Here is a 27,382-nt window from a genome sequence, read left to right as displayed (position 1 = left end):
ATAAAAAGTCACAGAACCCAAATAGAACCTAGGTTTCCTGCCAGCCAATACTTGTTCCTTTTGCCTTTCCACAGTTGGACACGGCACAGGATACGCTTCTTTCTGAATTTTGAAAATCGCCCTTAACAGTGGTTGGGTAAAAGTGATCTCTGTTCATGACCTTGACTTCCACCACTAGTTGAGGTAATTAAATATGGCTCTGAACTCCTGAAGTGAAGAGCCGGATTTAAATACTTGAAGGGGTATTAAAAAGGAAGACTCTTCAGATTTATTGTGTGAAATTTCAAAGGCAGAGATAGAGCTAACATGGATATAATAAACAGAAGGAAGTTTTATTAAGCCCAAGAAAGACCTTTTTGACATGCAGAGCTGTCAAAAGCTGGAATGATTTGCTGTGAGGAAGAATGAGTTCTTGGCCATTGGAGGTGAGCAAGTAGATACCCGTGAGGTAGTAGTTTGGGCCAGGTGATCTCTAAGATCTCACACGTACTCTAATAAACCTGTGAGGAATTTATGAGTGTTTATGGCATCTGAATAATTCCTTCTTAAACCCATTTGTGCTGCTGCATCCTCAACCGGTTCCTATCTCCTGGGTTCATAAGTTTGCTACCCACTATGTAGAGTAGTACTTCCTTCTACTTCCCTTGAACTCTGGGGTAGAGGCAGGTTGGGAAAGTTCTGTTTTTCTGAGATTTGCGGGTTAAGTACCTAGTTCTGTTCTAGCAAATATTGTCATATCCCCTCAGTCTTCTAATTTTGTTGTCCCTCTTTATACCAACAAGCTCTATCATGTTGGTCCTTTGAATAATTCTCTGTCTTTCTCCCATTTCCCCCAAGTCCACTGATTTTTTCTTGAAATAGAATAGAATAGAATGGTTACATTTGTCCTGAGCCTACACACTGCTGTCATTTGAACAGGAGATAATGCCTTTCCATCTGAATCCCATACTCATTCCGGTGAGACTAAAAATTCCCATGAGCCCCTCAGCTGCAGCAGCTACAAGAGTTCAATCAGAACTGATCTCATTTTGCCTTGTCATTTATTACTGTGTGACCCTGGACAAGTCACTGATTTTTCCTTTGCACGAAGAGGAAGACAATACTTCAAAAAATTGTTAAGAGACTCAAGAAAGAGAAGGTCCATGCAAGTCCTGCACTGGACTGGCTACAAGCTCTGTGCTCAATACCTGGTTATGGAAGTGAAATGTAATCAACCTAAGGGCATTTCCTGAATTGTGATACACGAGAGTCCATGATTCTAGAGAGACTGGGGTATATTTTACTCAGGAGCTCTGCTTTGTATTTGCTCAAACTCAAGCTTTGTTCTGACTTCTTGGATTCTTTATGCCCTGAGACTTAAAGTCAGGGGACTCCAGCTTACACTCTTTCTCTCTGATTTATTAGCTCTGTGATTTGCGGTCATTAACATCTCTAAGTCCATTTCTTCTACTGTAATATTGAGATGATAAAAATACTTGACCTGGAAACATGGGCTTTGGACTCAAATCCACTCAGGATTCTAATAGTAGATCCATCAGTTTTTAGTTCTCTGACCATGGACAAATGGCTTAACCTTGCTTGGTTTCCTAATATACAGATAGAGAAATAACACCCATTTCAGAGAATCATTGCCATAGTTCAACAAGATAACCATGCCTAACATCTAGTACAGCCCCCGGGGTCATACAGCATGCTCCTAGCAATTAGTTGCGTTCCTTCTCAAATCACAGAGTTGTCCAAATGTTTTGTAACTTTTAAATGAGTGTGCAGAATGGTAGGAACTATTGCTTTGTGTGTGGTATTTCTTTACCTAGAAACAGCATTGTGAAATGGAAAGAACATTGGATTTAAAGTCCAACTGGGACTGAAGTGATGAAAGCTTTGGATAAACACTCTACTCCCTGAGGCTTGGGTTCCTGGTCTCAGATAGGGATGATCGACCTCTGTCTATGTACCTCACAGGGGCATCTTGAGCATCTGACAAAATGCTACTGGTGAAACCAGTAAGGTCTGAAAAGGAGGTGCCATGATGACTAGAAATGTTCGGTGACATTCATAAAAGTGGAGGTTTCACTACCTCGTGCCACTTCTTCCAGGCCTTCAATTAAAATATGGATGAAGGAAAGCCTAATTCAGAGTGTTTTCTGAATTCTGGAGATCCTTTTGTTAATATTCTCTATCTGGGGAGGTTACAACAATAGTACCAAATTATTTCCTATGATCCTTGTCAAAAATGAGGTAGTACCATTTCAACCAATTTTGGAATCAAGCTGATCTTTGATGTGAAAGTCCAGCCCAGACATCTTGAATCTATGAAAATTGAAAGCACTGTGTTTCAGTAGTTCCCCACTTAGATCCTAGCCCTAATCTCCTTTTTAAAAATTATTTCAATTCAATTAATGAACATATAGTATGTTCTTAGTTTCAAAGGTAGAGTATAATGATTCTTCAGTCGCATATAACATTTCATTACATCAAGTGCCTAGCCCCCATCTCTTAAGAACATGTTGGTTTATTAAAGTCCTTCTGCTTTTCTCCCCATAGAGAACAACATAGTTTATGTTGTTCCATTCACATGATCTTAGAATCCTGGATTCTAGACAAGGCAGTCTGATTCAGCATCTTATAGTAGTTCCCTAGCAGTCCTTCACCTGGGTGGAAATCCCATTGGCAGTATGACATTCTCTCTGAGTGAGTGACCATTTATGAGATCATGTGCAGTCTGAATAATAGCTCCACATTTCTACCTGTGACTCACTTCAGAATTCCGGGGTAAATACCGTCTGATCTGTTAAGTTAGGTTGTCCATTCCATTGAGTTGGTGGGTGGTGGGAAGGAGTCACACAGCATGGAGCCCTGACTTGAGAGGCAAGAGATTTCAACTCTTGAGAGGCAAGAGATTTCAACTCTTGCCCCAAATATGCTACCAGTTTTTTGGATAAACCCAAGAAAGCAATTTTCCTCTGTTGCTCAGAGATTTGAAGGGGTTGGATGAGATGATGTCTGATGTCCCTTTGAGTGTCATCATTTTGTGATTCAAAACACACTGCCATGCATAGTTCTTCCTGGCAAGGCCCCTGAGGGGCAGAGCTGGCATCACTGAAATATTTGATAATACATCTCCCTTTCCTTACCAACACCCTGAAGCTCTTCTTTGAAGAAACTCTGGGTGAATATCCCTAATTGAACATACTAGGCTCTGTGGAACTCGGCCACTAGAATGAAAACTTAGACCAGACAAGAGGTCAAAGGAGGTGTGGGAAAACCATTTGTATTGATTTTCTATGGTCAAGTAAATTGCAAAAATACCCATTAATGAAAGTTCGAGTAAAAATGAAAAGGGGGAAGACCTTGCCCTGCTAGTTTCATAGTCCTGGCCTGAGACTGTATCTTCATTAGGGCCTCATGCAGAAGAGGCTTGAACTACAGAGGCTACTGAGGTCCGTCCTAAGGTAGTCTCCTGCTGTGTGACCTTGGGCAGGTCTAGCTCCCTCTTTGAGCCCTCCTTGCCTCCATCTGTTAATGAGCACCTTGGACTAAGGTAGTCTTTCTCAAAGTATAACGTACATATGAAACATCCAGAGATCTTGCAAAAATGCAGATTCTGATTCTGTGGGTCTGGAGTGGGGCCTCAGATTGCACAGTCCAAACAAGCTCCTTGGTACTGCTGTTCCTGTGGGCCCTTCACTCATGGGGAAGCCGTGGGCTAGATAATTTTTGAAGTCCATTTTAAGGTCCATTTTTTTTTTTTTTCCTGGCTGAGGGCTAGATTATTTTTAAGGTCCATTTTTTTTTTTTTCCTGGCTGTGAACACTCCACGATGCAAATAGTCTCCAATACTAGGGTGGGAAACAGAATAGGAAAAGCTCTTTAGATGGCACACCATCTAGATTAAAATGCCTTTTTTATTGTAGACAGGTATAGCATTTCTAAGCCTGTGCTTAAGCAAGAGGGAAGGTGGGCCCTGGTGGGGATATTGGCTCTGAAGACTGAGGGCGTCTGAAAAGATATTAATGCTTGAAAGGAAAGTAGAGGAACGAGGCAGAAAGTTGACTCGACGCAGGCAGCAAAGTCAGGGAACAACCGTTTGCAGAAACCACAGGTGACGATGTTGGAAATAGTCACAGAAAAGCAACAAAGAGCTTAATGCTAATTCTGCAGAGATGCATGCCTGGGCCTGCGTTTTATAGAACTTATCTCACGTACCCTCATAGCATTCCTGCGAAGCTTCAAGGGAACATTAGGGCTCTCCCCATCATGAAGGGCACCTAGGAGGAGGGACGGAGGGGATGAAGGTTGAGAACACTGAGAAAGGAGCCCTTGGGGTCAGCAGGCAGAGCCTCGGCTGTGACATCTCAGTGACCAGCCTAGGGCTTGGCATGTGTCCACACACACTCGGGCATACCCCGCTCAGGTTCTCCCCATGTCACCCGTTTGGAGCTACCCGTGGGCAGCGGTGTGGGGGAAGGAAAGTGCCTCAGCACAACCTTGGTTTCACTTCCTGCCTTGAACACAGGGAGTCATTATATAAATATCAACCCCAGCAGCTGCTACTCTCACCCCTCTTCTCACTATTACTCCCGAGGCCCGGCTCACAGGCAGGGTGTTGCAGCCTGTCACTTTCCCCTGGTCCCATAGCCCTTGCACCAGGCCTGGCCAGGTGGGTGCCTGGGGCAGAAATGAATCACAACCTCTCTCTGACTCTCCAGCCAGCCGTGCCGGTGGCCCGCGCCTCACTGAGCGGGGGAGGTTGTCCTGACCAGTGGCCCACGTTAATCAAATTACACCTCATTTACAGACCTGACAGGCAGTCAGCCCATCTGGAGAGGCCACAGAATGCACCGTCAGCACTCGTGCTGATGGAGTTGGGGCAGGTTCATGTATGTGTATCTATCCTATGAAATGAACTCAAATCACCAAGTGTTCAACCGTGTTTTAAGTCAGAAAGGCAGTGTAGCATGATAGAAAGAGTGGGCTGGAATGGTAGATCAAAGATGGGTTCAAGTCTCCGCTGTGCTATGAATGAATAAAATCTTCTACTAATCTTCAGCCCAAGGAATTCCTCTTTCAACACTGGCTCATTTTTCTTTGCTTATCTTATTTCTTCAAATATTATTTTTAAAACAACACAAAATCCCAGGCGTGAACATGTAATCTCCTGATCCTTAATTTCTTCATCTTTATGTTTTTTTTTTAAAGATTTTATTTATTTGACACAGAGAGACACAGTGAGAGAGGGAACACAAGCAGGAGGAGTGGGACACGGAGAAGCAGGCTTCCCACTGAACAGGGAGTCTGATGCAGGGCTTGATCCCAGGACCCTGGGTTCATGACCTGGGCCAAAGGCAGATGCTTAGCTGACTGAGCCACCCAGGTGCCCCAATTTCTTCCTCTTTGAAATAATGGCATGAACCTTGCTTCTCTTCTAGGGTTGTCATACAGAACATAAGTGATATATGAAGTCTCCTTCTTTGCCTACTGAACATACTGATTGACTTATAATAGGGTGTGTCAAGGTACATGACTCTGTGTGTGTGTGTGTGTGTGTGTGTGTGTAAAGAGGTTAGCAAACTGAAAGTTGTTATTCCAAGCTCTTTCAATTACTCATATTTTAACAGTGTTATAGCCATGGCCATCTTAGAAACAGAAAAGCTCAGGCAGAGCCTGGTAAAAAATGGTTTAACCGAGCTCTTAAAACAGTCATTAGAAAGCAGTGTTTGAGGATCTCAACATCTATGTGTTACTAAGCAGATCAAATATTGTCAAAATATTATGCTTGTTCTCCCTCTTGATCCACTCATGGCCCAACTAGATATTTGTGATTTATTATGAAATGCTAAAAATAGATCACTAAGCAGTTTATTTAGTATGAATCCACTAAACAAATTATATATATATGCTTTGACAAAAAAGACCAAAAAAAAGGATGGATGTTCAGTAAAATAATAACTACTGTTATAATTTCCTGGTGGTGATATTTGGTTGGTTTAAAGGTCTCTCTTCCTTTTTAAAAAGGTTTTATTTATTTATTTGAAAGAGAGAGAATGAGAGAGAGAGGACAAGAGAGGGTAGGGTCAGAGGGAGAAGCAGGCTCCCAGCTGAGCACGGAGCCCTATGCGGGACTCAGTCCTGGGACTCCAAGATAAAGACCTTGAGCCAAAGGCAGTCACTTAACCAACTGAGCCACCCAGGTGCCTAAAGGTCTTTCTTAATGCTTTCTTATAATCATTCAAACTGGATATAATAACATCAGAGACCTGAGCATCTGAAAGAACACAGAGTTTTGGAGTTCTTAGTTTTCCCCCTTCTCTTAAACACATATGTGAGGCATCCAGTAGAAGGAAACCGCAGGCAACAGAGCTAAAACAGGTCACCATGGGTTCAGGCAGAGTAAGGGTCTGGAGTTAATTATTTTCCTAAAATTTGTTTCTCAAGAGTGAGTGATTGATTCCTATGCCTGTCAGTCTTTCATTCATTCACCCATCCTGGCATTATCCATGCACTTGGTCATCAAAGAGTTGTTAGACTGTTATTATGCAGTGTTGAGGTGGGGCATGGACTGGTTGTCAAAAGATTGAGGTTCAAGTTCCACTACCATTTTTCTGAAGCCACAAGCCCTTAGTCCCTTTGGGCCACCTGAGGCTCCCTGATCTATAAAATAGGACTCGTGATGAGCATGAAAGCTCCTTGAGAACCCCAGAGTGCTGGGCAGGGAAGGAGTTTCCGTGACATGCCAAAAACATGCCAAGAGTGCAAGAAAGAAAGGTTAAGTTATATGGAACCTGTGCTCTTGAGAAGTTTGCATTAGTGTCGTCTGCTGGCTTAATGCCAAATCCAGCAATATGGAGTATGGGAAGAATGTCTTCACCAGAAGCCAGGAAACCTGCTGGCAAGTTTAGTCTGGGCTGCTGACATGATGTGTAACTATGAGCTACTCAATGACCCCCTCTGAATCTTGACTTTTTGTCTCTCTTTATAAAGGAATTATTAAACCCGATTATCTCCAAAGCATCTGCCAGCTTGGATATTCTATGAAACAAGTGAAATCACGAAAGATGTGAAGCATGTTAGAGGTATTCATCATAAGCTGATATGCATCACATACTGCTTTCTGTTTGTACAACAAAGACACGGGAACATTTTAGATAGTGCCAGCATCCCATAGGGCAGGTCCTGGGTCTGTTGAAGCTGGTCTTCTGCTGGGTCCCTGCTCAGCGTCCGTCCCTGCAGCAGAGACAGAGAGCAAACTCTAGTACAAGATGACTAGGAATCCACTTTTACGTCCTAAATAAACATGATTTGTCAACTTTATTAGCTATTTCTCCAACCTCACTAAAAAGCGAGTCTGGATAGGAGAAACAGAAGGCAGGAGCAGTGGGTAGCCCATGTTTGTAATCTGGAGCCCAGGGTCTAGGGTCAGCTCAGCCAGGGGCTGGCTGCATAGTGATATTCATTTATTCATTTGTTCATTTATTCAGGGGACATTTATGGTGTACCTACTCTGTGTGTTAGGCACTGAGTTAGACATTTGAGATAATAAGATGTGTAGGACATAGTTTACTAGACTATGTTTTTCCTGAGAGCCAGAGTCTTGTCCTTATTTCTCTAGTGCCTGCACATGACCCTATCTTGAGGAGCATGTACACGAGTGGGTCTTTAGAAAAGTAGTTTTCTTTCCTGGAATTCAGTGTTCCCATTTGTAAAATGCTTTTTTTTGGTGGGGGGGGTCCGGACTTAATGATATTCAAGATCCCTTCTAACTTGGGTGTTTATTTCTGCTGCTACATTTATTTGGTGTCCTGCAGTGAAGGTTTGCATACAGGAATGAGCAAAGGTCACAGAACACTCTGCCGCGGAGGTAAGCTGCGACCGCCTAGCCTTCTGGGAGTGTGCGAAGCCCGTAAACCACACGGATCCAGACTGGGAGCAAGATGTTGTGTCTGAACACCCTCGGGACAGAGAACCAGAATCTCTGCTGAGTTCCTGTCACCACCCCCGCCCCCTGCTTTTACCTGTGTTACCCAAACTCTCCGGGATGGCAACACCTACCTCACATATTACTGTGATGATTAAATGTGAAAACACATATGAAAGGTCTTTGTAAACTCTGAAGTGCTTTATACATGGAAAATAGAATTAATATTCATGAAGGAGGAAGAAATAGAAGGGCACCTTAAAGGATAGATAGGCACTACCTAAGTGAACAGCTGGGTGTCAGACACTAAAGTACATACTTCATAAAAATCAATTGTTTAGCCCTCCTGACATGAGATAGGGGTTATTATTTTTCCCATTCTACAGATAAAAAAACTGGGTCCCTGGGAGTTTAAGTAACTCACCTGGGATTATCCTGACAGTAAGTGGCAAAGCTAGGGCTCACACCAGAGGAGGCGGGCTGCACTTAACCAATGTGTCCTTCTGCCACACTGCATGGAAAAACGTTTTCTAATCCAAGTTAATTCCAGCCAGTAAACTTGACCTGAGAGCCAGGCTGGGCCCTGGGCACATGCTGATGAAGACACAGGAGTGTAAGCCAATAAGGAGAGACTCTAAGGAAGAAGGAAATAGATACCACAAATATGACTGGCATTGGAATAATGTAAACAAAATGTGGAGATGGAAAAGAGGAGGAGTGTTCCAGAGGCTCTGCATTTAACAGACTAAGGAACTAGGTAGTGGATGAAGAGAAGTTCAAGGTAAGGCTACGAAGGAGGGTATCGGAGCCTGGTGGTGAAGGATATTGAATGACACAAGAAGGGATTGGAGCCTAGTCTGGAGTCAGTAGGGAACTATGAAGGGTTTTGGAGCTGGTGAGTAGTGCATCAAAAGTGGAATTTTAAGAGAGTTAAGCTAATAAAACAAAAGAAAGCCATTTTTCTTGGATCGACACTATTGCCATAGTCTGTGGACTTGTAAAGATGAAGTTAGATGCAAGTTAATTTTTCAATTTTGACCTCTTTGGGAAAGAGAGATGGAACTTCAGGGATTTAGTACCATCACTGATACTCAGAATGGTGAAAAATGGAGAGCTGGTCCCCGTCAGGAGTGGTGTGTTCCCATCCATGCTTGCCTATTTTCACTTCTTTGTTGGAGTTGAGTGGTGGCCTTGCCTCTGATGGACCCCTCCAATGATGGGGAATCTCTACTCCATGAAGCAGGCTTCTATTCTTGGTCATCTCCTACCACAAGATTGAATTTCTTTTTTCTTTTTTTCCCCCGCTCTTCCCTTCCCTTCTCTTCCCTTCTCTTCTCCTCTCTTCTCTTTCCCCCTTTCCTTTCCTTTCCTTTCCTTTCCTTTCCTTTCCTTTCCTTCCCTTCCCTTCCCTTCCCTTCCCTTTCCTTTCCTTTCCTTTCCTTTCCTTCCCTTCCCTTCCCTTCCCTTCCCTTCCCTTCCCTTCCCTTCTCTTCCCTTCTCTTCTCTTTCCTCCTTTCCTTTCCTATTATTTAATTACAAGTGCTCACACTGCTTTATTCAATTCTAAGCATGTCTTTATCTCATATCGCCATGTTGGTAACCCCCACATCCTCAGATTTGTCTGAGTTGTCAACAAGGGAATTTTGTGGGGGTCTGAAGGGGTGGGATCCAGGAATGAGTGAGGAAACCTCACAGATCATCCCTGCCACCATCAGTGCCACTGGGTACCAGGCAGCGAGATTCACAAGTGAGTTAGCCATGGCTCTTGACTCTGAGGATCTCACACACACTAGAGGACAGAGGAAGGGGGTAAGCAAAAAAAAAAAAAAAAAAAGGTATAAAGAATCTGCCGTGTATACATAGGAGGCCCCCAGTCTGAGCTTCAGGGGATCAGGATGGCATCTGGTTTTGTTTACAATACTGTACCCTCAGTGTGTAAAATGAGACCTGGCATGTTCTCAATAAATGTTTACTGAATGAATGAATGAGTGAGTGAATGAATAAGCGTCTGATAACATCTGATCTAAAACCATAATGTGGTTCTCCCGACCATCGACTTAATACTTAACTCATATATGGGCGCATGGATGGCTCAGTGGGTTAAAGCCTCTGCCTTCCGCTCGGGTCATGATTCCAGGGTCCTGGGATCGAGTCCCACATTGGGCTCTCTGCTCCGCGGGGAGCCTGCTTCCTCCTCCTCTCTCTCTCTGCCTGCCTTTCTGCCTACTTGTGATCTCTGTCAAGTGGATAAATAAAATCTTAAAAAAAAAAAAAAACTTAACTCATATAATCTGCCAATCCCTATTTTGTAAGGTCTTCTATGAGGCTTGTCTTAACAGGTAGATATTAACCAATTGAGAAGAAGCACAAGGGCATCCCTGCTTTATGTGACAACACTGCCCATCCTAGCGCAGACTCCTTGACCACATGCTGAATCCACAGGAGCCTGACTTGTTGAGTGAACATGAGCAAGCCACTTAAACTCTTTAAACTTCAGTTTCCTATCTCTTAAAGCAAAAGTCTATCACGTCTAGTTCACATAATTGTTCACTAATCTCCCACTGGGAAAGAACTTGATTTCCTGGGGAAACCATCCGCATGAAATCATGAAATCGGTGGGCCTCTTTCCTAAAGCAGCTTGATCTTTTCAGAGCATTCAGACTCAAAGTTTAGCCCTATGGAGCAGCTGACATACGAGGGGCATTTGAACCTGTGAACTTTTGGCTTAAAAGTAAGAGTTCAACTCTCCCCAAGTTCTCTCTGGTGTTGCAAGTTGGCCGAGGGTGGCTGCCGCACTCTGCGAACGACCGGAAACCCCAAATTGGGTTTGCATCTATCTGGCCGAGGTACCTTCCCCAGCTCCACCTCCAGATGTTCCACGGGGGTTTGAGGTGTGGTGGAGGAGTTAACAGAGCTTGGTGTGTCTCTGACAGAGGTGAATGTGTGCACCAGCATGCACGAGAGAGCTGGGGGTGGGAGTGTCCCAGCCTGTTTCTGTACAAGGGTGCCGCAGACAGCCTCAGATCGCGCTGGGCAGAAGGAAAATGCTTCCGTAATCACAAGAGAGAGGCTTCCCCATCTTCTCTCCGAGAATGTTTGGAGGCCATTTTTTTTTCAGCAAACTGCCAGGCTTTTCCCCCCACATCAGTAATATTTCAATGACTTTTACAAACTCGCCTGCCTGCTTTTTAATAAGCAGGGCTTTGCATTGATGGTACGTGTGCAAAGTCTGACCTTTTCATAGGAAAAAACATTCATAACCAAAGCCTATATATAGAAGCTTAAGACTGGAGCAGATAAAGATGTAGGTCATATGACTTTTTTGTGTGCGAAGCATAATGTACGAGGGATGCAGTAGACAATTCAAAACTCATGAAATACTGCCACTGGTTTGAGCCCTCCTAATATTTATCAAAGGCTTTAAATAATGATTTTGTTTTCAACTGGGAATTATAATGCCACCTTCTATCCCTGAGCACAGGAATTTTTTCCACAGGGGAAATTTACTTAGTTTAAAAATATATTGTGCTATCTAGTTAACTCTTAAGGGAAAAAATGGTTACCGTAAAAATGCATTCAATGAACAAATATATAAAATAATATGATAGTAATCAAAAGACCTGATATGTGTCACTTATCAGAGGAAAACATTTCCCTAGGCCCAACATTACCCAAGTGAACATAAATCAGACTCCTCAGCATTCAAGGCTAACATGACCTGGGAGTTGTCTGCCTTTCCAACAATCCTCTCAACACCCCTTTATACTCTTTGTTCCACCAAGTCTTATGAGTCTATGCCTCTATGTTCCTTTATTTTTGCCTTTGCTCCCTTTACTCTCTCTTCTTGGGACTCTGTTTCTCTGAAATTCTTGCTTGCCCAAGTGTATTCTGAAATGTATGGTTCAGCCACAGTGGCCTCCTTGAATCCCCCTTCTCTTCCTTTCCTGCCCTTGCCAAGCTCGTTGCTTTTTCGTGAGCTAGTCACAGCTTGTTCTGGACTATGACTACTGGTGTTCATGTCTTATATCTCATTCCACTAGACCAGGAACTCTTTGAGGGCAGGGCAAGAATAATGTTTGAGGCACTCTCTAGCAGCCTTAGGTATAGCACCTAATACTGGAGACCACATACAATAGAAGGCACCTATAAAATACATTCCTGCAAAATGTTTATTGAGTGAGCGAATCTGGCTTTGGAAGCACTAATAGTGATTTGTTGAGCATTTCGTGTGTATGTCCACTCTGCTAAGCAAAATCCCATATAAGCATCAGCAGTGAACCCATGATGTTACTGTTACTGTTACCAGAGCTGAAAAAGCAAAACTTGGGGCATCTGGGTGGCTCAGTGGGTTAAAGCCTCTTCCTTCAGCTCAGATCATGATCTCAGGGTCCTGGGATTGAGCCCTGCATCGAGGCTCTCTGCTTAGCAGGGGGTCTGTTTCCTCCCCTCTCTCTCTGTCTGCTTGTGATCTCTGTCTGTCAAATAAATAAATAAAATCTTAAAAAAAGAAAGAAAAAACAGAACTTAAAGAATTTCAAAACCTCACTCAACATCAGATAGCTGGCAGAACAATAGGCCAGGATTCAGACTCAGACCCATAGGGCCCAGGAGTCTGTGGAAGCTGACTTGTTCCAGTTTGTAAGAGCTGATTGCTAAATTATCAGGAGTTTTGTGGGGAACCTGGGTGGTTCAGTTGGTTAAGTGTCTGACTTTGACTCAGGTTATGATTTCAGGGTCCATCAGGCTCCGCATCGGTGGGGAGTCTGCTTGGGAGTCTCTGTTTCCCTCTCCCTCTGCCCCTCCCCACTACATGAACGCATGAGCATGCTCTCTCTCTTTCTTTCAAATAAATAAATACAATCTTAAAAAAAACCCAAATTATCAGGAATTTTGTGAATTGGTTGAAAAGCACAGCCATTACTAAATATTATATCATGTAAACATACAAAAAATTATATTAAAAGCAATGGTAATAAATAATCAAATTCACCACTTTCTGTTTATTTTATGACCTTCTGTTAAATATGATCTTGAGGTTATCAATATTCCCAATATTGGAAAATATGACACGTGTGGGCCTCCCCTTACCACAGCCCTCCCCTTGTAGAGCCACTTGTCGAGCGTTTAGCAGAACATCACTGGCCTGGCCCCAGAGCCAGACAGCACTACAGTAATAGGTCTAGGGCCCAAGACGTACATGGACTTTACTGTTTCCTGATTTAGCTTTCCAGTAGGGCCCCACTTTGGGCCACTGCAGGTCAGCTGCTTCTTGATGACAGGAAATTGACTTTCGTTAAACTCGTTTGGGCTTTGGGGTTGGAGTGAAAATAATTCTAGACATGTTTTATGCCTATATTCACATATCCTAAACCTTACCACAGATTTAATTATTATCTTCATCATACCCTGTACATGGGAATATATGATGCATCTCTTGCTGAGGAAAATGGGAATTCCAAAATATGGCTATAAAGCGATTTCCCCTGATTTTCATGAATGCAATAACCTATTGTTTTGGGTACATGTCCTTTAAGCCTAGGTTTCATGTGCCTGGCGTCTGCAGTATGTATCTTACAGGTACCTTACCTGAAATGAAATATGAACTTCATTTTTTTTTTTTTACAGATTTTATTTATTTATTTGACAGAGAGAAAAAGAGAAAGCACAAGCAGGGGAAGCAGTAGAGGGAGAGGGAGAAGCAGGCTCCCTACTGAGCAGGGAGCCCCCATGTGGTGTTGGATCCCAGGACCCTGGGATCATGACCTGATCTGAAGGCAGAGGCTTAACCCACTGAGCCACCTAGGTGCCCCTGATATATGAACCTTGAATCAGAGGTTTCAGTACTAGTTCTTTAACTCAGGGCAAGTTACTTAACATTGCTGGGCCTCAGTTCCCTCATCTGACCAATGAGGAGTTTGGCCTAGATGTCCTTGAAAGGACCTTCTGGCTCTAGTTCCAAATGACACAGCATGCTGCTTCTCTTCTCTAGGGCTTGGTTTGTGTATCTGTAAACAATGGGGTTGAACCAGGGAGTTCGTAATGTCCTTTGCAGTGCTGGAAGAGGATGGATCCTGGTGGAAAGCCGTAGTTTCTACCTAGCATGTCATTCCTATCAGATACCGTCATGCTTCATCACCAGAAACATGCCAGGTAACCTGTGAAGTACCCAGAACTCTGGTAACCCAGAGGACTTGGAGATGGTACAGGAGCTCTAACTGCCACAGGGAGACCAGGCTGTGCTGGCCCTCAATACAAAGGGAAATGCGTAGGTGCAGGGAGCACCCCTGCCGTTTTCTTTTAGATGGTCTAAAAGACTAAAAGAGTGAGGGTGAGATAGCTGTACAGAGGTTTTGATTTGACATTCCAGTTGGGTCTGCAGTGAAGGGGGGGAAGGACGCCTGAGACATAAGACAAGCGATGATTTCTATTGGTCTGGGGAGATTAGGAGTGATCGTGGGGAGGAGAGAAAGAAGGGAGGAAGAAGGAAGGAAGGAAGGGAGGGAGGAAGGAAGGAAAAAGGAAGGAAAGAAATATGTAATTCTCTGGGTGAGCAGAACACAAGTGCTCAGAGACAATGTCTCTTTCCTTAGCCTTGCCTGTTGACCCCAAACCTTTGTATATTTGTGGAAAATCAAAAAGCATTCTTAACTCCTCATCAACATCTTCATCTTAATCCCCACCCACACAGCTCCATATGCTTTTCAGGTTATAAGCACTTTCGCTTCCATAATCTCATTTAACTCACAAGATGACTCTGTGAAGTAGCTATTATTACTTGGAGCTATTGTTACTTAGACTTTTCAAAAGAAATGGAGATTCAGAAAGGGAATTGATATTGCTCAAGATCACCTAAGTGTAGGGCTGAGACTGAGCCTGTTCATTTGACTCAGATTGGTTTGTCTTTCTAGCCCCCAAATATCCTTTACTGGTAGCTGAAATGACAAATTTCTGAGCTGCTGTTCACCCAAGGGCCTCACAGAGCCACACTAGAGAAAGAAGAAATCGAAACATTCATAGACTCATTGAATCTTAGAAGTGGAAGGGACCCCACACATCCCTTGGTCTACCTCTTCAAGTTTCAGATGTGGAAAATGCAACTCAGAGACACATGCCTTTTTCAGGTTCTTGTTCAGGATCACAATCAAAGCTGGGACTTCACCTTTTGTCCTTGTCACCCACTCTGGCATAGTCTACTTTTAATGGCTTTTTAGCCACCAGCAACATTAAGAGGTCATAAGTACTTCAAAATCTTTGTATTAGTATGAGGACAATGTAACATTTTGTACCAGCATAGACACAGACTGAAGAACCTTGGATGGAAGGAGTCCAACATGCTCCAACCTCAGCTGTCATTTTGCATTCATCCACTCTGTGCCAGCAAGTGGATTTATTGCTGGTGAGAACAATGACTCATGCACTTTTGATGCCAACCAACTAATTTATCATGCCATGACTTGGTAGGTACAAATGTTTAGTATGTGATCAAAAATATAGACTCCCCTGTCATCCAATCCCTTCAAATTGATCTTGCCTGAGCCTGAGAAAGTGGACTTTCTCAAACCCAAATCAAACTTCTATCCCAAATGTAACCAGATAGACTTTATCTTAATAACTGCTTACTTGTAATCTAGTCGTAAAGGCAGGCAAAATATAATAGGGACAGTTGCCTCATATAGGAATTACCTGTCCTGAGTCTATCCCTACTGCTTTTATTAAATTGATCTGTTAACTTTGGCAACTCTTTTTTTTTTCTCTCTTTCAGCCGCATTATTCCCATCAGCCAGGTGAGAGGATTAAGGTGGATGATCTTTTGGTGATTATCCATTTCCGTGAACTCCTTATAAGATCATACCTTTATTAGAGCCATGCTGATACATCCCGGTTTTTCTATATGGTCATGCTATGCTTTGGAAGTGAGGTTTGGCCTCTGTTCTCAGAGGGTTCTTCTCTGTTTCTAAAAGGACGAGGGACTCCTTAAAAACTAAGGTGAGCTTTATCAATTTAACCTGCTTGAAGTTAACATCAGGATCAGCAATGAGAGTACAACAAACTTCAGAAATTGATATGACTTAAGCTCTCTCTCTCTCTCTCTCATTATGATATATTCTTTTGAAACCCACTTGGCAGGCCAGAAGGACAGGCCACATGCCATCACAATCCAAGGAGTGAGGATGAATTTGGGGAGGGGGGAACCAAACAAACCAAAAACTCCAAAGAGCTAAAAACCAATAGAATGTTTTATTTTAAAAGTAACAGGTAGTTGTCTCAAGATTCAGCTGGCTTTGATCCTAGAGATCTGACTGTAATGATTTTTCTAACATGGTTATGAGAACTCAGGTCTAAAACTTGGGTCTCTTCCTTCATTTACTCAACTGGTATTTTCTAAGTGCCTCTGCAGTGCCAGGCACTTGGTTATGGCTGTGGGGAAACAGGGATGATTTTATTATCGCTCTGATCATAAGGAACTCGGAGTCTTATGGAGATGATCTGGCATGTGCACAGATTACTATAGTTTAAGTAGTGGCTTCAGTGTCATGAGAAAGTTCTGGTTGCTGAAAGGAGAATAAGATTCCATCTTACCGAAAGTACTTCCCAAAGGAAGTGACATCTTCAGTCTTAACGGTGGCCAGGCAGGACTTTCTTTCAATGTTTATGAGCCAGAGACTGGGGAGCTCATTTCTCAGGGATCTTGGTGTTTTTTTGGTAGTATGTTTCATCTGTAGAATGGGATAATAATTGTATCAACTTTATAGACTTGTTGTAGATACTATATGAGCTCATACGTGTCGAAGCTCTCAGAAAGGTTCCTGGGACATTGTTAGTGCTCCAAAACACTAATCATTATTTGTAGTCTTAACATCGGACTGAAACTACACAAAAGTTTGTTGTAGTCTTTAAAGAGAGATCAGTGGAGGGAAGACCCATGCTCACAGAATGCCTTTGTTGTTACAATAAAGGCTACTCCGCTATTCTTTTTTTTTTTTTAAGATTCTATTGATTTATTTTGACAGAGATCACAAGTAGGCAGAGAAGCAGAGAGAGAGAAAGAGAGAGAGAGAGAGAGAGAGAGAAAGGAGGAAGCAGGCTCCCCGTCAAGCAGAGAGCCCCATGTGGGGCTTGATCCCAGGATCCTGGAATCATGACCTGAGCCGAAGGCAGAGGCTTTAACCCACTGAGCCACCCAGACGCCCCGGCTATTCTGCTATTCTTAAGCATCCAGGCTACCTGGTTCCCTTGCTTCCTCTTCTGGTCCTCTCCTCCACTGCTGGTCTTTCTTTGGCTCTCAGTCTCAGACACACACACACACACATCTATTTCTTTCTGTAGAAGCTGGACTGTTTATCAAAAGCCCCGGGTGTAGGAGTGTTTCAAATGATTTTTGGAAACTGAAATGATTTTAGAGATTATAGGCATCAAGACTGTGGGTGCGAAATAAAAACAATGAGCGAGTTTATATCATTTAAGAGAGGTGGGTTTTCCTTGTGTTGTTTTTTTTTTTTTTCCAAAAGCATCATCATTTATGTGGTTTGAAAATAATCTTTCCTCTGGAAAGTAGACATCGCAGCGTACGGCACAGAGATGTAGCTGATTAATTGCATGAAGGGCTCAGTCTCTTTTGAGCGAGGGTTCATTCTCTTTCAGGCATGGCAGCCTACAAGAATGAATTTGCTTTGACTCATATATTTTACATAAACCAAAGAGGTTATCCCTAAGACGACCTGTCTGGCTTACTGCTCCCCACCCCCACTGCGTCCCACATACCGTCACAGGAAGGCATTAGCGGTTTCAAAACTTGTTCAAAACTTCAAAACTTTCTCTCAGAAATGTTCTTACTTCAACCGAGCAGGATTTCTACATTAAAACCTAATCTTTATTGTGCCCATTGTAATTAATGATTGTGGGCATGTTATCCTTTTAGATGTGAAAATAATGAGACATTCTTTCTCACTTACCGTGAGTGTGGGCAAATCGTGAGCAAAGGTTTGCCTTCCTGGATCCAGCTGTGGTTTGTGTTCTTTGTTCATGCTGTCAACAAGGATAAATACATACAAGAAGCTGAACAGGACTGGGGTTCTTGGCGCTCCTCTAGTTCACCCCACCCACACCTCCATTTTACAACAGGAGAAGCTGAGGGTCAAAGAGAGAAAGTGACTTGTGTAAGGTCAGGCAGGGGTTAGAACCCAGGACTTCTACTGCAGTCCAGGATTCTAGCAATAGAACAAGAGATTCAAAAGCTAGCACATAACCACAGCCTCAGAAACATCCGTAGTCTCACGAAGTGTAATGACGTGATGCAATACTATCTGACCTGAAATGGTTATAAGGATAAATAAGATAATGAATGCGAAATACGCATGTAAAATCTTAAAACACTAACTAGATGGTTGATAAAGATGGAAGAACATCTAGCCCAGTCAAAGGAAAACTTTTGTTTTCCTAAATAATGAGTAACTTTCCTAAATAATTAGGAAAACTTTGTTTTAGTTAGTAAAATTAGTAAAATAAACTAAATAATTAGTTTCTTCTTGCAAATTAAACAGAAGTCTCAAGGCCATTTTAACTGTGTGCTTTTGTGCCTTCTTTCAGCCTGAGTTTTTTTGCATAGCTTGGTACTAGGAAGTTTCATGTCATGCTAGAACTAAAGATAACTTGTCTCGGTCTATCCTACAGCTAACAATTTTCAAACGAGCACAAGTGTGGCTGAGATCAAAAGCAGATGCATTCAACTAAACTTGAAGGTGGCATTTGCGGACCTAAACCCAGGGCAGGAAGTCTCAACTCTGAGTACAGGATTCCCCAGTCAAATAGGTTAATAATTTCTTTGGCACCGCAAAGGCTGTTTCCCTCTAGAGCAAGGGGGACTGGGAGAGGTGAGTGAAGGTTAATCCGCAGGGTAAGTTGGGCTCAGGAATAGAGGTACACGCTGCTCTTGGACCTTTTTAGATCTGGATTTCAGACAAGTAGAGTCACCTGTAAGATTGGCAGAGACATAGTTCATGCTTGTAGAAGCAGGATCAGACGTGTTTGGAGCCTACCACAGGAAGAAGTTCCCACGAGACGGAGTGTGGTTCCGAACTTTCGAGCAATTTAAACTCTTCAAACGTGGAGCCACGTTGCCTCTGAGAGAGCGGGCTCCTCACTCCAACAGCTGTTCAGAAGAGGCTGTGGAGGGGATGCTGAAGGGGAAGAGTTAAGCTGAGAGGGGCTGCAGACCAGATAGGACTTCCCGTGGTCTGCCACAACGCCAAAGTCTCTCCAAGAGTCTAGATTCCTTTTCCCACAGAGTGAAGATACTGTGGGAGCCACGGGAGGCAGAAGGACTACAGGCAGGACAGGAAATCCTTAAGCAGCCTCACCTTTCTTTCCCATAATAGGAGAATGATGGGGTCCTGCTCTCAGGGAAATAAAGGGTCACAACCTTCCAAGGCAATAAAAGGAACTGCCGCTAGTCCTATATTCGGGCAACATGTGGAAGTCCTTGTTTTCAGATGTATTAGGAGGTTTTGTTTTGGGTTGGTGTTTTTTGTTTTTGTTTTTTTGCTGTTGTTTTTTGTTTGTTTTTCTGTTTATTTTTTCAGTACAAAGGCTTCCATCGCTAAAGGGCTGTGATCCAGACTGTGCAGCTGGGTTGCCTGATGCTAGGTGGTAGCAGGCTCGGAAGACCACCCTCCACTGCCTAACAGGTGCAGTCCTGGTGTGGACTGCCATGGAGGGAGGTGGTGCTGGGCTGGCTGTAAACTATTACTTGATATTTGTGCTACTGCTTTGAGAGGCCAATGGGATCCTTGGAGAGTGTCCCACTACTAGTGAAAATGCTCTATAGAATGTTAATTCCATGAGATTCCTATTCTAGGGCCAACTTAGAGGAATGTTGCATATCCATAGCCCCCTTCCCCTGTAGATTTGCATGCAAAGGCTCTGAGAAGGGCTGGAGCAAAGCAACCTGTTTCATTTTGAATAATCCTTCTTTTCTCTAACTTATTTGGCCTAATGCTACTACCATCCTGAGGACTGATGCTCTGTAATGAGCACTTGAGTACTTGGGGTAATGTTTTTGGGTTGTCCCATAGATTTGGTAGTCCCTGACACAGGGACCAACAGACTGTTAGAACTGAAAGAAACTCAGCATTTAATGTCATTCCTCTGTATTTTAAAGAAAGAAAGCCGAGGCCCAGAGAGTTATACAAAAGTAATGACCAACAGCCATTCACCCTGACCTACAAAAGACCTGAAGTTTAAAAATGTCAACAAATGACTGTGTGGCATGAGGTCGTGGATTTTGATGTCATATTATATTGTATATACAGTCAGATGGGAGTTACAGGAATATGGTACTTGGACCTGGCTTCTCATCAGGGTTTCTGGCCTTTTCCACTACCACCACTTGGGCCCATCATTCTACCTTTATCAGCACTGGGTCCTCTCCTCTCTAAACTGGGGAGGATAATGACTGTCTGGCTGGTTTCACAAGTTCTGGTGAGAATTAAGAGGAAGGATGTGAAAGTGGTTTATAAATTGTAAGGTCCTGTATAAACGGTAGAGGCCTTTGCTTCTGCGAATGTGTTGATGCTCTGGCCGGCATCAAGAGGATGCATGGATTCTCCATTGCCCTCCTCTTTTGTGAAGATGGTTTGCATGGTACTCCACAGATCCCATTTTTTAATCTGCTTTCATGGGTTAAAGAGGTAAGCCGTGCGTGGGAGCTCTTGGGACATCGAGTCAATGACTTTACACTCACAGGCAGCTAAGTTGACTAACAAGGGAAGCAGAAAGTTATGAGTAAGCCCAAACTCTTAGCAGAGTTTTAGCTATTTGGCTCCTAATTCTCACCAACACCTGTGAAAAAAGCAAAGGCCGCCAAATCCTGTGTTGTCAGGACTAACACAAAAAGAAGAAAACAAAGACGCTAACAAGATCACCACGAGAAGAAGAGACAGAAAGACTCGGTTGATGAAGTCTTGGTATCTTATATTTGGAATGTTATTGATGATCTGAGGGTAGTGTATGAGGGCTTAAGTGAAATGAATTGGTGGTTTCAGTTCCGGATATGGTATGCAAAGAAAAAACAATCACTCTGAAATTTAGAGCTTCCTCGTCTGTGCTTCAGGAAGCCGTACACCTGAAGCTGAGCGTGGAAACTGACTCATTTCTCGCCCTTTGAGATTAGCCTCTCTAGCCCCCAGACTGTGGGTAGGATCTGAGGCCTCATGGGGAACCAGCATTGAGTCTGGCCAAACCTGGAGAAAGAAATCAGAGAGAAGAGTGTTGAATGCGCAGCTCTTTCAGGATGCTTGGCCTTTCAGAAGTTTCTACAGGCAGTGGACCTTCTGGACAAACTGTCCCTGAAGCTTTTCAGTACAGTTGCTGTTGGGGGTAGGTGCATGGCCTGAAATGGGAGAAAACCAAAATACAAATGCAGCGCTTACCTTATTTTCAGAGTCACATGAAAGCAGGTTGGCTGACGGACTCACTCGGGGAAACAACACTACCCTGAGGCTGCATCTAAAGGGTATCAAAGTGCTTTCACACCAGCAAGCCCCAAGAAGCAATGAAGTGTTCTCCCTGACTGTCCCGGCAATCTGTGAATTTGTTATTCCGCCTGCCACTCAAGTACCAGAGAGGTCAAGAAGAGGTATTTTATTTTTTTTTTAAAGATTTTATTTATTTACTTGACAGAGAGAGATCACAAGTAGACAGAGAGGCAGGCAGAGAGAGAGAGGGAAGCAGGCTTCTTGCTGAGCAGAGAGCCCGATGTGGGACTCGATCCCAGGACCCCGAGATCATGACCTGAGCCGAAGGCAGTGGCTCAACCCACTGAGCCACCCAGGCGCCCCAAGAAGAGGTATTTTAAATAAGTCACTTAAGAAGAAATGCATATTAGAGTTTATACTTTCTCCTTGTCCCTTTATACCTCAAATACAGCTGTAGGGGACGGGGCAGGCAAACTGAGGCAGAAACCCAGGATGATGCAAGGGGGCTCACATCTTCTAGAAGCAACCATTTCAAGCTTGACCCTTTAGACCTTGAATCAGCAGTTTCCAGACTTTCTGCAGACCTACATCAGCCAGAGATATAATCACTAAGATGGCCTTTTGCTTCCATCTGATCAGCACATTAAAAAAAAGAAAAATAAACACAACAACTTGTTTGAGGACAAGGAGAACAACACTGGCTCAAATGAGAAATCATTGAGAAACAAGGATGCCGGGGGGCACAGGGGTGAAAAATTTGGCTTAGGGTCAGAAGATCCAAGTTTACAAAGTTTGTGACCTCTGACAGGCCACTGAAGCTCTCCAAACCTCACTTTTCTCATTTGTAAAGTGTGAACACTAATTACAAAATAAGAACACATGTTTGAAAGCACTCACCTTATAAATGGCGAGGGCTAGGCAAAGGTTCATAGCTGTGACTATATCTAAGCTTTTAAATAGTAATGATTAATTTGTGTTAGAAGTGAAATTTCAGACTTCATGATAGGATCAGCATTAATCTTCCAAATTTTCCCATCTGCAAAGCATTTAATGGAACATGCAAGTCCACATGATTGATTTATTCCCATGCCACTTCCAAAAAGTATTTAAAGTAACTTATGAGATATAGAGATGATGGTTTCATCAAAACATGGGACAAAAGGTAAAGATGTGGTCATGAAAGGAGAGGACAGTGAGGGGGAAGAAAACTCAGAAGCAGAATAAATTTAATGAGGCATATAGCATGACTTTGAGCTTCCCAGCAGCTGAGACAAAAAGGGAAATGCATTGTGTCACACAGTCCTAGTAAAGGGAGTAATAAAGGGAGAATAGGTATGGTTGGAGGGTGGTCATGGAGGCCAGGATCGCAAACTTCCTGGCCCTGACCTCTACGTGCATCATAGGCATCATTATTTAAGGGATATCAAAAAATAAATTGTGCAGGATCTCCAAATGGCAATGCAGCAGAGATACTGTTCCAGTCTAACCACTAGGCGATATTTTCCTCTGAATCAGTGCTTGCCTCCCAGAACAAACAAACAGCAAGATGATTAATAGAAGGAGCTGGTTGCCTTTAAAAAAAATAGGGCAGTGAAAATCAGAATATTTGCTCCTGGCTGGGGTGTGCCACTGGCCCAGGTACCCACAGAGGCAGTCACCATTCATTAGGGGAGTCAAGTAGGCAAGGCAATCTGCAAGGTGCCTTGCACAAGGTCACTCGGTGTCTCTGAGACTGACTCTGCATTCTGAGTTCCTTAATATGATTTTTTAGGTCACAGTGTTCTAGGCAAAGCTCCCTGTTGATGTACATCTCTCATGCAAGATTTAGATCACCTCTTTTCGGGCAGAGCTCCATGGAAACACCGCCCATGATTTCTGAAATGGAGTCTGATTGGGTCCCGGTAATGCCCAGCTGGAGTGGAGAGTGCTCTCTGCAGTTGACACATTGCTGGACAGTTGGCAAGCCTGAGACTACCAGAATCTAGTCCTTGGAGGCTATTATTATTTTAATTCCATAGTAAATTCCTGTTTACCTAAGATGGCTAGCTAGGGACTGGGGTATTCTGGGTGATGGAAAATTCTGGTTCATCTGGTTACTATTTATATCATTTACTGATTTGTAGTTCTCAAATCAGTAAATGATAACAAACCTTGCTAAACACTTAAATCATACACTTACGATTTAAGATTTTTTTTTTTTTTGATAATTCGTTAGATACTTCAGGATCTATTAGCCTCCAGTACTGTCGTTAAGATCGTAACCTCTTTTTCTGGGATCCTGTGGGAAACTGGGCTGCACCCATAGTCACTCCCAAACAGGCCACTGGGGTTGCTGGGGTTTAGTTGAATCACTCCATCTGCAAGACCCGCTTGTTGGCAAGTGAAATAATAAACATATCAGCATTGAGCCTGGTGTATAGTAAGTTCTTGCTTTGTCCTCCCCTCCCACTCCCACCAAAAACATCAAGGGAAAAAGGATCTGTTTCCTTTAGTCGGCCAGTCTAGCATCTGAACAACTTCAGTTCAGGGCTCACTTCATTAGGGACCACAGAAATAACATGCCTAATGCCACTGACTCTTATACAAGAAAACTAAGGCCCCGAGCGGGTGTGTGACTCTGCCACAGTCTCGTGGATGTTCAGGGTTAGAGCTGATGTGAGAACGCTCGTCTATCCGGGCTCAGGATGAGGCTCTTTTGAACAGCTGGACTCCTGTGTTGTGCAGTTTCCACTACAGCGGGAGACAGAGATGGAGAAGAAACGTGCCCTTTGCTCAGGGACTCTGGGAACTCACAATTATCAATACCGCTTGAAGGTCATCCCACACTGTTTGCAAGTTCCCTTCTGTATAAAAGCCCTGGCTTGGGCTCTGAGACGGTTCACAGGACGAATGGAGTCCCCAGGATCCAGTCAAAATAACAACTTTTCAAAAACAACAAAGAGCCATACGACTCCCTACATCTGCGAGAGTACATTGATAAAAAGGCACCAGACAGGTTGAAATTCCCAGCATCTTTCTCTCCATTGCCCATGTTTTAAGCTTGATTCACTCCCCTCTCTGCCTCTTGGGTGCTTTCAAAGGTAAGCGTGTACTCACTTAACTTCCAAATTAATTTACAGTAAACTCCTCCCTGTGTAGGAAGAGGAAGAAGGAAATCAACGATTTTAATGCCGATTGCATTTTTGAAAGGCAGGACTCAATCTCTTTGAAATGAGCTGCTCTGTTGGTTTAGAAGTGTTTTCTTTTCTGTAGTTTCAAATTCTGACTTGTCTCTTTTCCTCTCACCATGCTCAGTGCTCTCACCGCTGCCTTGGATCACGGGCCTGGGAATCTTCTGTTTGTGCTGGAGAAACCCAGAGAGGGCTGAGGTTTCTGCTGCCTCCCAGAGTGATGGGCGAAATCTCACAGGAGACCCGCCCTGGAGTCCGATGGCCCCAACCCTTGCTATTACTGCTGCCAGAAAGACGTTTTTGATATGTGGCCTTCTAGATGACATCTCTTTAACTCCAGGAGCTTCTCAGAGGGATCTCTCTGTGTGCCTATGTGCTTGTGTGTGCACATGTTAGCCCGAAAGCCTTGTGCTGATTACCAGTAGATAATTGATCACAGTATCTTCCAGGAAGGGATCATACGAGGTCATGGGTCAACTCTCCGTGAAGCTTGAGTGATGTCACTCCCAACCCTCTGCTGCAGAAGTCAAGGCAGGGAGAAAAGGAAGCAAGTCAGAGCTAGGCTCCTCATCTGTCTACATCATCGTCTCTCCAGATCTTTCCAGTGACCCACTCGCCTCCTTGGGCTATAGGATGCATTCTAAACCTTGGAGACTGGCCCTCACAGGTAGAAAGAGGGCATAGCAAAAATAGGCACTGGTAAATATGTTTGAATAAAGAATAAGGCAGGTCTTCAAGAGCTGGCTGACCCCTTCTTTCCCACCTCCCCAGCGTGGTGAAGAATTCCCCTTCTTTTTCTTCTGTACCTTCTGCTATAGCCGAACACACTGCCCACCTTCCTCCAGTGTCCTGCACTCGGGACTGCACTATAGCTGTATGCAAGCACTTTTCCTGACTGCCATGGTGAAGGCCATTTCCGTCTGTCAAATACCCTTCCTCCTTTGGGAGGTATTCCTTTCTTCCTTCACCAAACCTGTGTCCCCATGGGCTTCCTTCACTCTCTGCTCTTCAAAGAACTTGGCTCTGCTATCTTACATACGTTATAAACCTCCCTTGCTAGAGCATAGACTCCTTGAGTGCAGGACCGGTTTCCTGGCTCCTTGCCTTCCGTTCCTTGTGGTACCTAACAGAGGGCTGAATATGTGGCTGATGTCGAGCTCAGCCCTGTGGCTCGAATGGAATCTCAGGTCACCTTCTCTAGTCCAATAGAGCGAGAACAGAGTATACTCACTCTTTACTCCTCCATCGAAAGCTGACTTAGGGATTATTTTAGTCCTCACCTCTGACCTAAATCTATATGAGTCTATCCTGAAAACCACACCCACAGATTATGCAGTAAGCAGAGGTAGCCACTGGAGCTATATAACATAGCGGCATGGACTGGCCTGTCCAGGCCCTTGCATGGCACTGGAAATTTACAGGAATGTATAGCTATGCTGTTGCTGAGCCAACTCGAAACTTGTTTTGCTTGAAGATTCTTACCTCAGCAGGTATGTTGGGGTAATGGTGAGCCTTGCCAACTGGTACAGGAGGACACCCAGCCTGTGCCCAGGTTTTATTTATTCCAGTACAGCCGGGCTCCACAGGCTTTTTGATCCTTCATCATGAACCCGGGAGCCCTTGAGTTTGCTCAAGCGGCCACACCAAGAAGACTCTCTGATTCCATTGACAGTAACCACTCATGATTTATGGACTCTCAGAACCTAGAATATCAGAGCTGGAGATAACCTTAAAAAATCATCTAGTCTGATTCTCCATTTCACAGATGATGAACCAGGTCAGAGTTGCCTTGCTTTTCAAATGAGGGGGATAGACTCTCCTCATCCATCCACCTACCCATCCTTCCATTCAGTGATCTATGAACCAACCCATTTGCTAGAGAGCCACCAACACTTAGGTGCCCCACCTGGGCTTAGCTCTAGATATAAAAACATGACTAAGACATGGTCCCTGCTCCGCACACATATATACACAAATAATTATGATTCAGTGTGAAGGGTTATAATGTAAGTGTGAAGAAAGCATGCTCTGAGCCCATAGAGGCACTCTGCTCTGCCTGGAAGAGTGAGGGAAGACTTTTAAGAAGAGCAGACATTCAAACAAAACATGAAAGGGAGGGGAAGAGTTCTTTGAAGAGAGAGGGAGAAGAGGGATCAAAGAGAGAGAGCAGCCCGCGTGAACCTGCAGCCTCAGTAGAGTGGGCAGCAAGCCAGGAGACCAGTGAGCCTCCAGTGGGACTCCCGAGGAGACTGCGTGTGATGGGGTGCCAGACACGTGCCACGGCTGGCCTAATGTGACCTCTGAAGCCTATGGTGGAGACCTCAGTCGCAGTGCCCACCACTGCAGCTTTATCTTGGGGGTGACAAGGAGCTTTTGAAACTTTTCAGATGGAGCAGTCAGTGTTGGATCAAATTTGCATCTTGTTGAGACTTTCTTGGCCATGGTAAGAAGAGGCAGAGACTATTGCTGGGGGGCGGGGGTTGTTGCAATTGTCCAGAATAATAAAGGCAGCCAGTGAATGTTCAAATCCCTACATCAGATCAGATCGCCTCCATACTCCATACTTGGCCCCCACCTGCTTATGCTTCATCACAAATTCCTGTTGTTATTTTTTAAATAGTACTCATTACAGTGTTAAATCTTTATTTGTTTGCATGTGAATTGACTGTCTCCAATTCTGAAGTGAGAGCACTATCAGAACTCTTTTTCTGAGTCTCTTACTCAGCATAGTATCTTTGGGTTCAGAACAGCTCCTGGGACATAATAGGTGCCTACAAAGTGTTTATAGAATGATTGATGAGACCTTGACCTCAGGAAGTGGTAAT

At 43.7% G+C, this 27,382-nt stretch overlaps 1 long non-coding RNA gene across 1 annotated transcript in view; it reads left to right on the top strand.

The window, feature by feature from the left end:
- The window catches only part of LOC125102003 (uncharacterized), a 37,637-nt gene extending 14,212 nt beyond the window's left edge, over window positions 1–23,425 (top strand). Inside the window, exons 2-5 of the long non-coding RNA XR_007128005.1 lie at window positions 6,982–7,073; window positions 7,823–8,696; window positions 21,354–21,548; window positions 21,759–23,425. This is a non-coding gene — a long non-coding RNA (uncharacterized LOC125102003). The remainder of the gene's footprint in view (window positions 1–6,981; window positions 7,074–7,822; window positions 8,697–21,353; window positions 21,549–21,758) is intronic.
- Window positions 23,426–27,382: the final 3,957 nt, after the last annotated feature.

The sequence above is a fragment of the Lutra lutra genome, chromosome 1 (genome assembly GCF_902655055.1).
Source record: "Lutra lutra chromosome 1, mLutLut1.2, whole genome shotgun sequence".
NCBI lineage: Eukaryota > Metazoa > Chordata > Mammalia > Carnivora > Mustelidae > Lutra > Lutra lutra.
This window is presented reverse-complemented; position numbering and strand designations above follow the sequence as displayed.